We start from the raw sequence: 13,953 nt of genomic DNA, 5'->3' as shown, positions 1-13,953 counted from the left end.
AAAATCCTGCAAAAAATGCACTAGCCTAGTACAGAGGAATGTGAAATCTGGGGGCTCAGGCATCAGCAGCACCTAGAAAAGTATACCTAATTACTGCAATCTACCCAAATAACAACCTGTTTCACCAAAGGCAGAAATTTATTTCTTTTCTAACATTAAGGGGAAGCACATAGAAGCAAGGGAAAAAATAGAGGATAAATGAAGCAAAACCAGTCCTACTCTCTATGTCAATGACTTATTTCTGGGTCTCTGAAGCCACTTATTTTATCCTTCAGAGACAAGTAAGCTATTCCATGATCAGTGGGAAATATTCATTCATTTACCAAAAACAGACCAAATCCACCAATTCTTAGAGGAGGTCACAGAAAGTGATAAATGCAAAAAGGATGAAGTAGAGGAGGAACATGTTCACCTTTATTGTTGGAAGTGAGACTTTAGGGCCCAGGACGGAATTTCTGATAAACTCAGTTTAAAAGTAAAATTATCCTTCTGTCTCTCTTGGGTTCTACTCTTTTCCTTTTTTATTAATAAGAAAGCTTATATGCATATAATCAAAGGTTTCCCAAGTACTTTATATACATTATCTCATATAATTCTCACAGTTCTATGAGAAGGTAATGCAAACTTTATCAATTCCACTTACAGATGAAGAAATTGAACATTAGGGAGATTAAAGATTTGTCCATAGATAACAAGTGTCAGGATCAGGATTCCAACCCAGATATTGCTGACTTCAAATAGGACATTTTATCATCATGCAAAGTTGCATCTTTCAGGGCTTCCAGGCTTCCAGTCTCCACCTACTTTCACACAAGCACCCTGTTTATACTCAGTATGAGTCATAGCTGGCTCCTAAGATTTTATGAAGTTTCATAAACACATCACTCCCATAATTCATGTAAAAAAGGAAAAACGCAAACATAATTGAACCTGCCCAATATGCAATTATTTGAGCCAATATGAATTAAAATTGACAAGTCAAAATTTCTTAGTAGCCAAGCAGTTAAAGACCTCTCAAGGATCCACCTACATCGTGCCCAGAACAGCCTGTTCTCTTTAGTTCCCCCTTTTGCCAGAATTTTTGCCGGCTGGAGGGTTCATTCTAGCCAAAAGGACAGGAAAGTTGTTTGCAAAGCAGATTAATTTTCTTAAAGTGTTGTTCACATTTAGGGTTTTCTTTTTTAATTTCCAGAAAAAAAGGAAAGTAAAATCAATCAACTTGTTCTATGCTCCAACTTCCTATACAGGTTGGGAAAGACATTATGACAATCTATATATACACCTTCTCTCGTTTCCCACAGTCAAAGAAAAGCAACTCCATAACTAATCTGCTCTGGCAAACACAAAACAGGTTTTCCTGAGGGTAGCTTCTCCAACATACACTGAAAACTTAAGTGGAAGGGAAGGAGAATAATTCAGAGAAAACATTTTTTAAAATATTCAAAGAGGTATTGAAAATGTTTATTAGAGTACCCAAAATCATATAGAAAACCATGACACACTTCATGAGAAAATGTTAAAATTAACAGTATTTTTTTCTCCAAAATACGAAATATTAAATTGTTCAGAGAACCAAAATTTTTAACGTTATAAAAATTAAAATAAGCTTAATAGTTTTTATTTTGTTGTAGAATTTCACCACCCTCCTTGTATTCATTAGCCAAGGACTTCAGATTAGCATTTATGTTTTCCAAAAATATATTTCAGATGTCTGGAAACTGAGTCTGGAAACTCCCATCAATTGGAGAATGACTGAATAAATTGTGGTATATGAACATTATGGAATATTATTGTTCGGTAAGAAATGATGGCAGGATGATTTCAGAAAGGCCTGGAGAGACTTACATGAACTGATGCTGAGTGAAATGAGCAGGACCAGGAAATCATTACATACTTCAACAACAATACTATATGATGATCAATTCTGATGGACATGGCCATCTCCAGCAATGAGATGAACCAAATCAGTTCCAATAGAGCAGGAATGAATTGAACCAGCTACACCCAGCAAAAGAACTCTGGGAGATGACTATAAACCATTACATAAAATTCCCAATCCCTATATTTTTATCTGCCTGCATTTTTGATTTCCTTCACAGGCTAATAGTACACTATTTCAAAGTCCGATTCTTTTTGTACAGCAAAATAACTGTCTGGACATGTATACATATATTGTATTTAATTTATACTTTAACATATTTAACATGTATTGGTTAATGTGTCATCTGGGGGAGGGGATGAGGGGAAGGAGGGAAAAAATTGGAACAAAAGGTTTGGCAATTATCAGTGCTATAAAATTACCCATGCATATAACTTCTAAATTAAAAGCTATAATATATATATATATATTTTAGTCAATTATCAGTGCTATAAAATTACCCATGCATATAACTTCTAAATTAAAAGCTATAATATATATATATATATATATATTTTAGTCAATTCACATCCAGTATACTTTTTCCTTTTTTCATGTTCACTCTTTCTTGTCTGAGCCAAAGCTCTGTTGTGCCCTACCCCCACGCCCCCATCAGTTCATCTACTCTATTAATTCAAAATTGCTTAAATTTTTTCAAGAAAACTTTATATATATATATATATATATATATATACACACACACACACATATATATATATATATATATTCATCAATATATTTATGCCTGGAGAAAGAATGGCCCCTGCCCACTCTTTGGACAAGTCCTGATGTGTTGTATAGGAAATGATATTTTTGGTGGGTGGAGGCAAGGGAGTGGAAAGGGAAGCGGAAAGAGAGCTGGCGTCTTGTCACAGCTGCTCACATTGCTATCACTACTGCCCTTCACCTCTGATCCCCCTCTGCTAGCTGGCTTCCTGTCACAGCTGCCCATATTGCTATCGCAAGACTTCTTCACCTGTACTGAGAATAAAGATTGAAGATTTTTCCCTTAACTGCTTGCCATCTGGGGGAGGGGGTGGAGGGAGGGAGGGGAAAAACCGGAACAGAAGTGAATGCAAGGGATAATGCGGTAAAAAATTACCCTGGCATGGGTTCTATCAATAAAAAGTTAAAAAAATAATAATAAAATAAAATAAAATAAATAAGGAAAAAAAAAGATGATTTTTCCCTTAACCTGAATTCCTGACTCTGGCTGATTTTAAATACACAGTCATCACATATTTATATGTTCCATGTCCAAATGAAGATAGGTAATGCTGTTATACAAGGGATTCCAAAAATCATAATGAAGTTTTAAGCTTTAACAGTATTAATAATTTAAAATGTCATGGTGTCTAAGACTCCATTTATATCATATGAGGCTGTTAAAGCACAGTGAAGCAAATATAAGTACTGAGTTAAGTGTCAAAAAAGTTTTCTTGAAAAATTTTAAGCAATTTTGAATTAATAGAGTAGATAACTGATGGGGGCGTGGGGGTAGGGCACAACAGGGCTTTGGCTCAGACAAGAAAGAGTGAACATGAAAAAAGGAAAAAGTATACTGGATGTGAATTGACCAAGAAAAGACTGACCAAAAAGAGATGGAAATCACTAAGAGTAGTAAGACTTCTAAATAAGTGAGTAAAAAGCCTATGATCACATTAACTATTTGAAGAAAGACTATAACATATCCTCAAAGTTCATTCCCATGATTCTTACAGTTTAAACCTCAGCTTCATATGAGACTGCTAGTCCAGAGAAGAGAGGCTGCTTCAGGCTTCAATCTTACAGTGATTAGACCACAGAATAAGATTGTCTTCAACAAAAGACTATGACAGTGGGAAGCAGCAGAAAATAGGAAAAGAACTAAGATTTCTCCAATAGAAAAAAACTAACAGATTTACGGATAATTTGCCACACTGTCCTTTGCCTTCTCTCTGTATCACAGTTTCTTCAACAGTAAAATTAAGAAATTAGAAAATCTTTAAGGTCCCTTTTGGACCCTGATTCTATAATTTTTCTTTCTCATTCTGAACTTTTATGTTCTCATGAACAGAGGAGGGTGCCACCATCCTGTATTAGAAAGTTAACATATCAAATGCCCTTCGATATTGCCAGTTACCTTTCTTTTCAATTGGCCTCGTTTCTGTGGCAATCTCTCACAAATTCAAAGACCCTCTTGGGAAATGCTTCCTGTGCCTCTGCCAAACATAGAAGGATGATGATCCTATGACCCACAGAAGAATGCTGAGAAATCAAGTACAGTACCCAATAGTTCATTATTCCCAAGATGTTAGCCTCCACAAAATCTACTATTAGAAAAATAAAAATACACAAAATTCTTGTAACTTATGACAAAGTTTTTATTAACATTGAATTAACATAATGTATTAAGATATATGTCAAAGTATTGCATTTTGTGTTGAATTGCCTTCATTACTCAAAAAGAAATATTTAGTTGTTTTAAAATTTTGACAACATTCATGGTAAATGATTTTTTAAAAGTAAAAGTGGATGTCAGTTAACTCCCATCATACTTTACACCTCTACAACCGAGTATCTAACACCCCCCCCACGCCCTCCCCAAAAATCGACATTTAGCTATAAAGTACTTTAAGGCCAGAGAATCCCATAATAGAGAGAAAATAGTGACTCAAACCATATTTTAATGTCAAACAGACCTCTGTCCTAAGGGACTATTTCATACATAACTGTCATACCACTCTTCCCTAATGATGTAAAGGATCTGATTTAAAATTCCAAGTTTATTTTAATTTACTGTCATATGGCCAATATACATGAATACAAAAACCATATTTATTGTCATTTCTGTAATTCTGAAAACACTAGTTTAATTTAAAAGTTTTTAATACTGAGTTTCTTAAAAGCTGGGGGAGAGGGAAAAGTTTATCATGAATTCTCCGAATGAAAATGTTATTTTGCCTAGTTTCAACCAGCAGTAAGGCAACATCTTCCTTTCCGAAGTTACTTCTATTCCCTAAAATCTAAAGGCAGTTATAACTCCAGCAACTGGAGAATAGGAGAAGGAAGGGAGAATTTCAAATTAAGAAAGTTTGAGGAATACACAAAATAAGGAAGCTCTGACCATCTGAAGAAAGGGTGGTGCAGGCAAAGGGAACACCAAAGGACAAAAGAATCCCCTTATAGCCAATACTTCATACTCCTCTAATGTAGAATATGGAATGTTATTCCGAAGTTGTCCAGGAGGGAAAGCGTAAAAACAGCCGCCAAATGGCACTTCTGGGATTTCTTCCTAGTGCGAAGAGGCAGAGAACACGTGGAGAAGAGACTGATTTGCAAGAAGCCGGACTATAAAATGAGATTCCTTGCCATCAGTGGTTCCAAAAGACTTCCCGGGTCAAAAACGATTTCACGTGAAAAAAGCAGACGTGATTTTCTGCCATGGATGAGTAGGGACAAGAGAGTGGACCAAAAGAAATTACTTCGAGTGATTATTTCCCACTCCAATCGCTTTAATTCTGAAGGATTCTGAGACCCAGAGAACAGTTCGTCCTTGACTCCAGACCGCCTCAGGCAGTATAGTGGCAGTTACCTAAATCCTGTGGGTGGCCCTGGTCTAGAGCCGCAGAGGTGGGGGAGGCAACATCGCGCTCAGCAAAGCTGAGGCCAATGTGAGCTGCCAATGCGAAGCAAAATACAAGGGCGGGGAAGCCAGAAAAAAAGGCCCTGGGTGCCTGAAAGCCCTATTCCTTCTCTACAAAAAGCTTTGGCAATCATGGGGAGATTGTGAGTTTGCTTTTCCCCATAATCTTTTGGAGTGTGAGCCAAGGAATAGGGGTGTGCTTCCTCAATGAGAAGAGTCCATCACAGAGGAGGGAGCTTACTCCCAAAAGGAAAGGGGAAAAAGGCACACTTCCCCTCGTGAGAAATTGATGAGAACTGGAAAGAGGTGCATTTTCCCCCTAGGGTTAAGAATTGAGCAAAGAGAGGGCAGTTTTTTGGGGAAAAGAGGGTAAGCAAAAGGGGAGGCGCACTTCGCCGTGCGGAAAAGAGCTTAGAAAGAAGGGGAAGCACTTCCTCTATAAGAGTGGGGAGAAGGGGGAAGGGGTGGAGAGCCGCACTACTACAGGAAAAAGGGCAAGCAAAAGGGGGGAAGCGCTTCCCCGCCGGGAAAAGGGGGGAGCAAAAAGGGGAACACACTCCTTCCACGAGACAAGTAAAGAAGTAAAGGGAGTGCACTCGCCCATGGGCAAGAGGAGTAAAGGGGTGTGCATTCCCTCGCGTAGCAAAGAGGGGGACACTGTCCGCCTAGGGGCAGAGCGCAGCAAAGGGGGGAATCTTCTAGAGGCAAGGCTGCAGACAACAGATGCGGAATGAAACCGCCCCGCTCAGCCCGTCGTCTCTTCCCCCCCTCCCCGCGCGGCCCACAAGGCGCTCCGCTCCCCGCGGCGCCGTGTACCAGCCCCCATTAGGGCGGCGCCGATTGGCCAAACCCGCCGTCAGTCCCCCCGGCGCCCCGGAGATTGGGCGCAGCTCTCACGCCCGCCACGCTCTCGGCAGAAGTACCCTGGCCTCCGGGGTGTGGGTGGGCAGCAGGATCAGACGAAGGGGGAAGCCAGAGTAGCCTAGAGACCAGAGTTCCAGAGCTCATCCCCTCCCCCGCCTCACGCCTCCACCCCGCCAGCGGCCCGGGCCTCCCAGCCTCGCCGCGAGCTCACCTCACGGCCCCGCTCCGGCTGCGCCTCTCCAAGACCAACGGACAGAAGGCGACTGCGTGCTATGCACCACGTGATCTGCTAGGGGCGCGCCCAGCATTACCCCCCCCCCCCCGTTTTCTCCGCTCCTCCCTTCCCTCGCCCCCCCTCCCCCGTACTGCCACCACAGTGTGACGCAGCTCCTTCGGCCCACGCGCCTGATCCCCTGGAGGAGCCCCGCCCCTTCTCCCCACCTCACTTTTCTCTTCAAGATCCTTCACCTTTCTCAAAACCGCATCTGTGATTCCCGGAGTTACCATGGAGACGGCACGGTTTCCAGACCCTCCTTTCCAGCTCACTTCGAAATCCTACTTGACGCCACAGAATTTGTAAAGTGGATGTCCTTTAAAAAAAAAAAGTCAAGCCCTGAAACAAAAACAAATAATTGGCACTCGTATAGCTCTCTGAAGTTTGTTTGGCAAAAGTATCTATGAATCAGAGACCACACATTTCGGACGACTGGAACCGGAAAGATAAGACTCTGAAATCCAAATGACACTAAAATCAACACTAATGTAATAACGCTTTATAAAAGTGTACTTTCCTTAAAACACTATAGTGGATAAATGAAATTACTATTATTCCTATTTTGGTCAACTAAGTCACAGCTATTCCAGTTCAAAAGTGTGTGCACCAATATCTCGTTCTACCCTCACAACAAATCTGCAAGGTAATTGAAACTGCAATTTATATCTTTAAGCTTTGCAAAATGCTATTTACATACATTTGTTTCGTTTGAACCTCACAACAACCCTGTTACGAAGGCATTTCTGGCTTTGTTCTCTCCATATCACAAATCAGAAAATTCAGGTTAAGTTTATGATCGCTTATGATTGACCAGGCTATTAAGTTTTAAGCCGTTACTTGCTGACTGCAAAACCAACACATTTTGTACTCCAACTGGTTACTTCCTAATGTAAAATGAGGGTCTAGGACCACCTGGATATACAAAATCCAATTTGTATCTGAGAGTGTAACTGAAGATGGCTGGGAGTAGAGTGTTAAGATATGCCAAGTTTTCAGTTTATTCTGGCTTGACTGTGTCACTGACTCAAGGATTGAGATGTCACCCAAAGGCAACAAAGAGGCTAGGATGTATCAATTAGATTTCCCTAAGATTCTCAGTGCTTGAGAATGTGGATTAGGAGACAAAGAACCAATAGTATTCAAAAAATAACTTAAAATCCATAGTCCTTTACATTTCACAAAGCAAAAACTTTCCTCACACCCTGTGGAATGGTTTCATGTTTTATCATGCACACTCTATAGATGAGGAAACTGAGGCTAAGAGAAATTATCTGATATAAACATGTCCATCCAGCTAGTGGATAGGCTAAACCGTAGTTTAATTCCAAAACTGGAACTAAACCTAGACCTAGGTTGAGATCATTTTATCTTGTTTCCAATTCAACTCAAGTATTTGCTAGCACTACTATATTTCAGGAATTATATACTAAAGGCCAGGGATACAAAGACAAAGTGGTCTCTTCCCTGAGGGAATTTGTAGATTATTGGGGAAGGAACATGAATATAGAAAATTTAATATGAAATGTACAAAATTTCAGAAATATCTAGCTCAGAGAACCTAATTTTACAGTGTTCTTATAATTACTGCACAGTAAAATGTTATAATTGAAGTGATATTTTATTCAGACATTTAAGAACCTAATTAGTTCATATGCCCTTGGACAAGTCTTTTAACTCTCTGAATTTTGGATTCCTAATAAGAGAATGGAAATACATATTCTCTGAGTTTCCTTCAAGTCCTTAAATGTTATTGATACATACGATCCACCTTTTTAAAAATTATATCTGTTTTTGTATCACCATCTTTTTTAATATGTTACTACCATAATGCCTATCCAAACAGCCATTCCTTGAAACAATTAGAAAAGAAAGGAGGGCAGGGAGCATTTCATCAAAACTAACCAATATGTTAACCAAGTCTGACAGTATATGTAATTCCATATCTATAATCCTCCACCTCTGCAAAGGGAAGGAAGTACATTTTCTCATCTCCTTGTAGTGACAAGCTTGATCATTATAATTACAGTGTTCCACAAAGGGTGATAAGCAAATTATGAGAGCATGGATACTTTATCAGATGTATGGATAGGTAAAGAATTTGGACCAGAGAAGAGATAGAGGGCATTATAAAATATATTGTTTTGTTTATATAAAACTTAAAAGTTTTTGCACAAGTAAAACCAATGCAAACAAATTATAAGAAAAAAAATCTCAATCTTCAGAGCTATCTAAAAGTGGAATTATTGCAGCGAGAGGTGAGAAGATATGTAATTTTGTAATTTTGCTTTTGCTTCTTTAAAGTTATCAAATTTTGTTTCAAAGGGCCCAGTATGAGCAGCATCCTGGTAATATTTTTCCCCTTACTAATTTACAACTGATATCCTGTAAAGTACTTAAATCTCCCATTACCATTGATCTTGTACCCATACTAAAGAAAACTGTGTTAAACGAGTAATCTTAAGTACAACCAGAGAAGTTCATACCTCTTGCTGTGACAAGACTTTTCTGTTATTGGCCAGAACTTGAAACAAGGTGCTAAGTCAGTGGAATTGATAGAGACAATAGTTATCTAATTTAGCATGGTGCTTAGTAGTTCTCCTGTTCAGTACATGTACTTAGTACTTAATATAGTTCTATAAGATTCACACCTTTAAGAGAACATATATAAGCTAGGAGCCTCAGCCAAGATTCAGTCAGGGAGGTTCAGAAGCCAGAGAAGACAGGTGGGAGCTCAAGCTCTTGGAACCAAGCATAGAGATAGGCCTCCAGAAAAACTAGCCCAGCCCCAAGTGAAGGAGACAAGACTTTGAAGGAGATGGACTTTAACCCCTGGCTGCACTTGTGATTATTGAACTGAAACGAAGGCTGCCTCCAGAGACCCCAAGAAAATCCCAACAAGAGAACATTACATTTTAGAGAGAATATTACACTCTTCTTTGAAATGTTATAGTATTTCATGTATGGTGTTATAAAAAAAAAGTGCTGGACCTAAGAATTAGGAAAACCTAAGTCTTTGCTTAGTAATTATATAGGCATCATGATAGTATAGTGGATAAAGGACTTAAAATAAGGAAAATCTAAATTCTAATTCTGCCCTAAGACAAGATTATCAATAGGATCTTAAGATTAAATTAAAAAAATTTTGGAGGGTCACAAGTATATATTTCCAATTGAATTTTGAATTAATCATTTTTAAAAATATCCATAGTATTTAATTTTTCCAATTACATGTAAAGATAGTTTTCAACATTAATCTAAGATTTTGAATTCTAATTTTCTTCCCTTCCTTCCTTTTTCCCCAAAATAGTAAGCAGTCTGATTATACATGTAATTTTAAACGTATTTCCATATTAGTCATATTGTGAAAGAAAAATAAGGGAAAAAATGAGGGGGAAAAAAGCAAAGAAGTGAAATTAGGATGCTTCCATCCAAATTTAGTCTCCATAGTTTTCTCTTTGATGTATGACATTTTACATCCCAAGTGAATTGGATCACTGTATTGCTGTGAAGAGCTAAATGCATCATAGTTTATCATCACATATTCCTACTGTTACTATGTACAATGTTCTCCTGGTTCTTCACTCAGCATCAGTTCATTTAATCTTTCCAGGCTTTTCTGATATCAGACTGCTCATCATTTCTTATAGAATAATAGTATATCCATTACAGTCATAGCTTATTCATCAATTCCCCAATTGATGGGTATCCCTTCAATTTCCCATTATTGACAACACAAAAAGCTGCATTTTTGCACATGGATCCTTTTCCCTCTTGTATCATCTCTCTAGGATACAGACCCAGTTGTAACACTGCTGGATCAAAGGGTATGCACAGTTTGATAACTCTTTGGCATAGTTCCAAATTGCTCTCCAGAATGTTTAGATCATTATACAACTTCACCAGTGATGCATTAATGTTCCAGTTTTCCCACATCCCCTCCAACATTTATCTTTTCCTGTCATCTTAGCCAGTCTGAGAGGTGTGAGGTGGTACTTCAGAGTTGTAAAAAACTAATTTTTTGACTATATGTTGTGTGGATGACAATAATTCCTATAAGGGTTATTAGATTTCTTTTTTATTAAGGCTTATAATATGAGCCATTTTATCCTAATCAAATCAGGATAAAAATGTCCTTTTCTTCTATCACTTTCCCCTATTACTAGTACCTGTTATTCCCTTCAAAACGGTGAGGTAGCAATTTCAACAACCAGGATAAGCATTAAGAAATTCATTAAGAAACATCAATGTTTGTGTTTTAGAAGGAGCATCCCACAGAGAGCCAAAGACAATGCTCCAGGTGAGACAGGGTAATAGAAGATATAGAACTGAGTTATGCCACTTCCAGGGTGAAGAAACCAGAAGGATCTTATTCTGATTAGTGTAAACAGTAGACAAAAGTCCTACCTATAAGCTCTGGGGTAAAATGCAAACAATTCAGTCTTAAAAGTCATTTTTTTTTTTTTTTTTTTTTTACTGTTTCACTCAGCTTACTCTGTAAAATCTCATGTCTAGGTCTCTAAAAATGTAGGATATTCCCTTTCTTGTACATTAAGGAATTACTTGTTAGTAAAATAATTTGGACATTCACATTCTTCCTCTTTACCCCAAAAGCCTTCCAACTCCATGAACAACTACCTCTTTAAGGGAACATAGACTAAAGACAAAGACACTAGGCAATATGAAAGGTAATGATTTACAAAGTGAAAGTTTGAATGTTACTTTCTTTGAAATTTAGGATTAAAAGACCAAGCAAGAAGCATCTAAGATTGGGGAGGGAGTGTCTATTTGGGGCTCATTCATCAATTTAGTATTTTTCCACAGTAGGCCAAATTGCTAAGGTCTTTTATCATCAGAAAACTTCTTTCCTTCCCCAAAAAACATTAACCCAATATCAGAAGGCTCAATTCTGAGACATCTTGGTTCTCAACAATTTCAGAGAAGGTTTTAAGAACACAGGATATGGCAAAAGAAAATGGATTCAAAACTAAGTCCTACTACTTTCTACTAATTGTATGACTTTGGGCAAAGAACTTTATTATATGTAAAATAAATGAGGTTAATAGATGCTTTTACTTAGAATGTATTTATGCATCTATTTTGAGGAAAAAACGGAGAAAGTTGGCAAATAGCACTTATTAAATAATATTGAGATAGGCATTGGGAAGTACAAAGAAATAATACCAATTTTAAAGAAACTATCAAGGAGAAAACACTATGTGCACACACACATATATTACAGATGTATAATATATACAAAATAAATACAAATTAAGATAGCGTAGAAGGGGCAATTAACAGCAATAGTAGATGGGAATATGCAATCAACTTGCAGTTATTCTAATATTTCATTTCTTGTCTTGGAACTGGCCAATTCTCCAGTTGGAAATAAATCTATGTTTCTTGATATACTAGCTTTTTTCAAAATTCAATTTAAAAACCACCTTCTGCAGGAGGCCTTCTTGACACATCCCCTTCTCCCTAACTTCAGTCTTCCCTCTTATCCTTTATACAAAGTATGTATCATGAATATAGATATTTATATGTTGTCTCTCAGTAATTTCTGTAAAATTGAGAGCTGGGACTTTGGTTTTTGCCTTACTTAGCATCTCTGATGCCCAAGTTTAGCACTCAGTGTTTGTTAATTAGATTGACTGAAAAGACTTTATAGTGCTTGACTTGATTCTACAAGGTTCAATACAGACTTGAGATAGCTACTGCCAAGAATGGGAGGGACGGGGAGGCCAATTTGGCTTTTTCATAGAAATGCAGTATTTAAAACCCCAGATATTACAGAGATTCAAAACAAAACAAAACAAAAAACAAATCAGGAGCCTGAGGTCAGTGACACGTGAAGTGACAGTGTGTAGATTTGTGCTTAAGAAAAATCATTTTGTCAAGCTGTGTGGATTGGATTGTGAAACTTGAGGCAATAATATTAACAGGTCACTGCTATGATCAGACAGAGGTGATTGATGAGGGCCTTAAACTGAGCTCGTGGCTATGTTAGATAGGGAACAGAAATGTTGCTATGATATTAGGTAGAAGATTTGACAATAATTAGATATTTGGAATAAAGAATGAAGAATGAGGATAATGCTGATTTTAAAGGTTGCGTCGGTTAGAATTAGGTCCATTTGGAAGAGAGAGTTTAGTGGAAAGATTGTTTTGGAATTAAAGAGTTTGAAATGTGTCCTTGATATGCACCTTGAAATACCTAATTACCAAAAGCTGTTTTCCTTTCTTTTAACAATCTTTTGCTCCAGAATGCTTAGTAAAAAATTTCTAATAAAGAGCTGGATTCCTGAGGGCAAGAAATAAGGGAAGGTAGTGATTTGCAATAAAAATGAGTACAAAACGCATTACATTTAAAAAAACTAATCCGTCTTCTCCCACCACTCAACTTACACAAAAGATTAACTATTTAACCCTACCCATTGAGAGGTGTTCTATTTTAAAGAGAGAAGCCAAATTTCCTTTGCAACTAAAATATATGTTTTGTTTTGTTTTGTTTTTTTAAAGTTTTCGCTAAAACTTAGCATTTAAACTTAATACCAGTGGAAATATCTTTGGATTTGGCGGGGAGAGGCGGGAAGAGGAGCACAGGTGTAATACAACCAGCCAAGGCCTTTCCTCTAATGTTTAAAGAGCTTAGCAAAGCTTTCTTTACGAGCAGCAGAAAGACTGAGGCTGTACCGTGTGCCGCCGCCCAGCCCTAGGGGGCCCCTCTAAAGGAACAATAGCAACCACAGTTTTCGCCAGCCCCAGGGATCCAACTTGGACGGATGCCAGGTACCACAAACTAGTGACAAAGCTAAACAGGGCAGAAGCTGTTCTCGTGCCACTCTCGACTCTCGCGCGCCCCCTTCTTCCGTCCTAGTTTTCGCGTGCCCTTCTCTCCCTCTCCTATTTTCCTGCCCACCTCTTCTCCCCAACTCCCCCATTCCCGCCGTGGTCAGTTACTCTTCTTTGCCAGTAGTCTTTCTGTTTAGTTATATGCCGGAAAATGGTCATTTTAGCTTATGAATACATGGAGCTCTGTCCATATGATAACCCGGACAGCTGATCTGGAAAGCTAGGGCTCGCTCCTCAAACCCCATCCCCGACTCAAGTTGGGAGGATCCCAGTAGCAGTAATACACACTTTGCTGTGGGAGTCTCGAAAAAAGGGCAGACTAGCAGACTTTCTACTAGTCGCGCCTTTCCGTTCTCGCGAGATCTTCACTCTCTAGCCTGGGGGTAGGTGGGAGGGAAGATTTAGAGGCTGTCTTTCCAG

The 13,953-nt window shown here is 38.4% G+C and overlaps 1 protein-coding gene across 5 annotated transcripts in view; it reads right to left on the bottom strand.

Moving 5' to 3' along the window:
- Positions 1–6,729, bottom strand: part of PHF20 (PHD finger protein 20) — a 126,233-nt gene extending 119,504 nt beyond the window's left edge. Inside the window, exon 1 of one of the 5 annotated variants that reach the window (XM_051979218.1) lies at positions 6,619–6,729. The gene's annotated coding sequence lies outside the window, so the exon portion shown is untranslated. The remainder of the gene's footprint in view (positions 1–6,618) is intronic. The other 4 variants (XM_051979219.1, XM_051979216.1, XM_051979214.1 and 1 more) reach the window with 4 other exon arrangements.
- Positions 6,730–13,953: the final 7,224 nt, after the last annotated feature.

Source organism: Antechinus flavipes, chromosome 2 (genome assembly GCF_016432865.1).
Source record: "Antechinus flavipes isolate AdamAnt ecotype Samford, QLD, Australia chromosome 2, AdamAnt_v2, whole genome shotgun sequence".
NCBI lineage: Eukaryota > Metazoa > Chordata > Mammalia > Dasyuromorphia > Dasyuridae > Antechinus > Antechinus flavipes.
The sequence above is the reverse complement of the archived record's forward strand: the minus strand, read 5'-3'. Positions and strand labels throughout refer to the sequence as shown.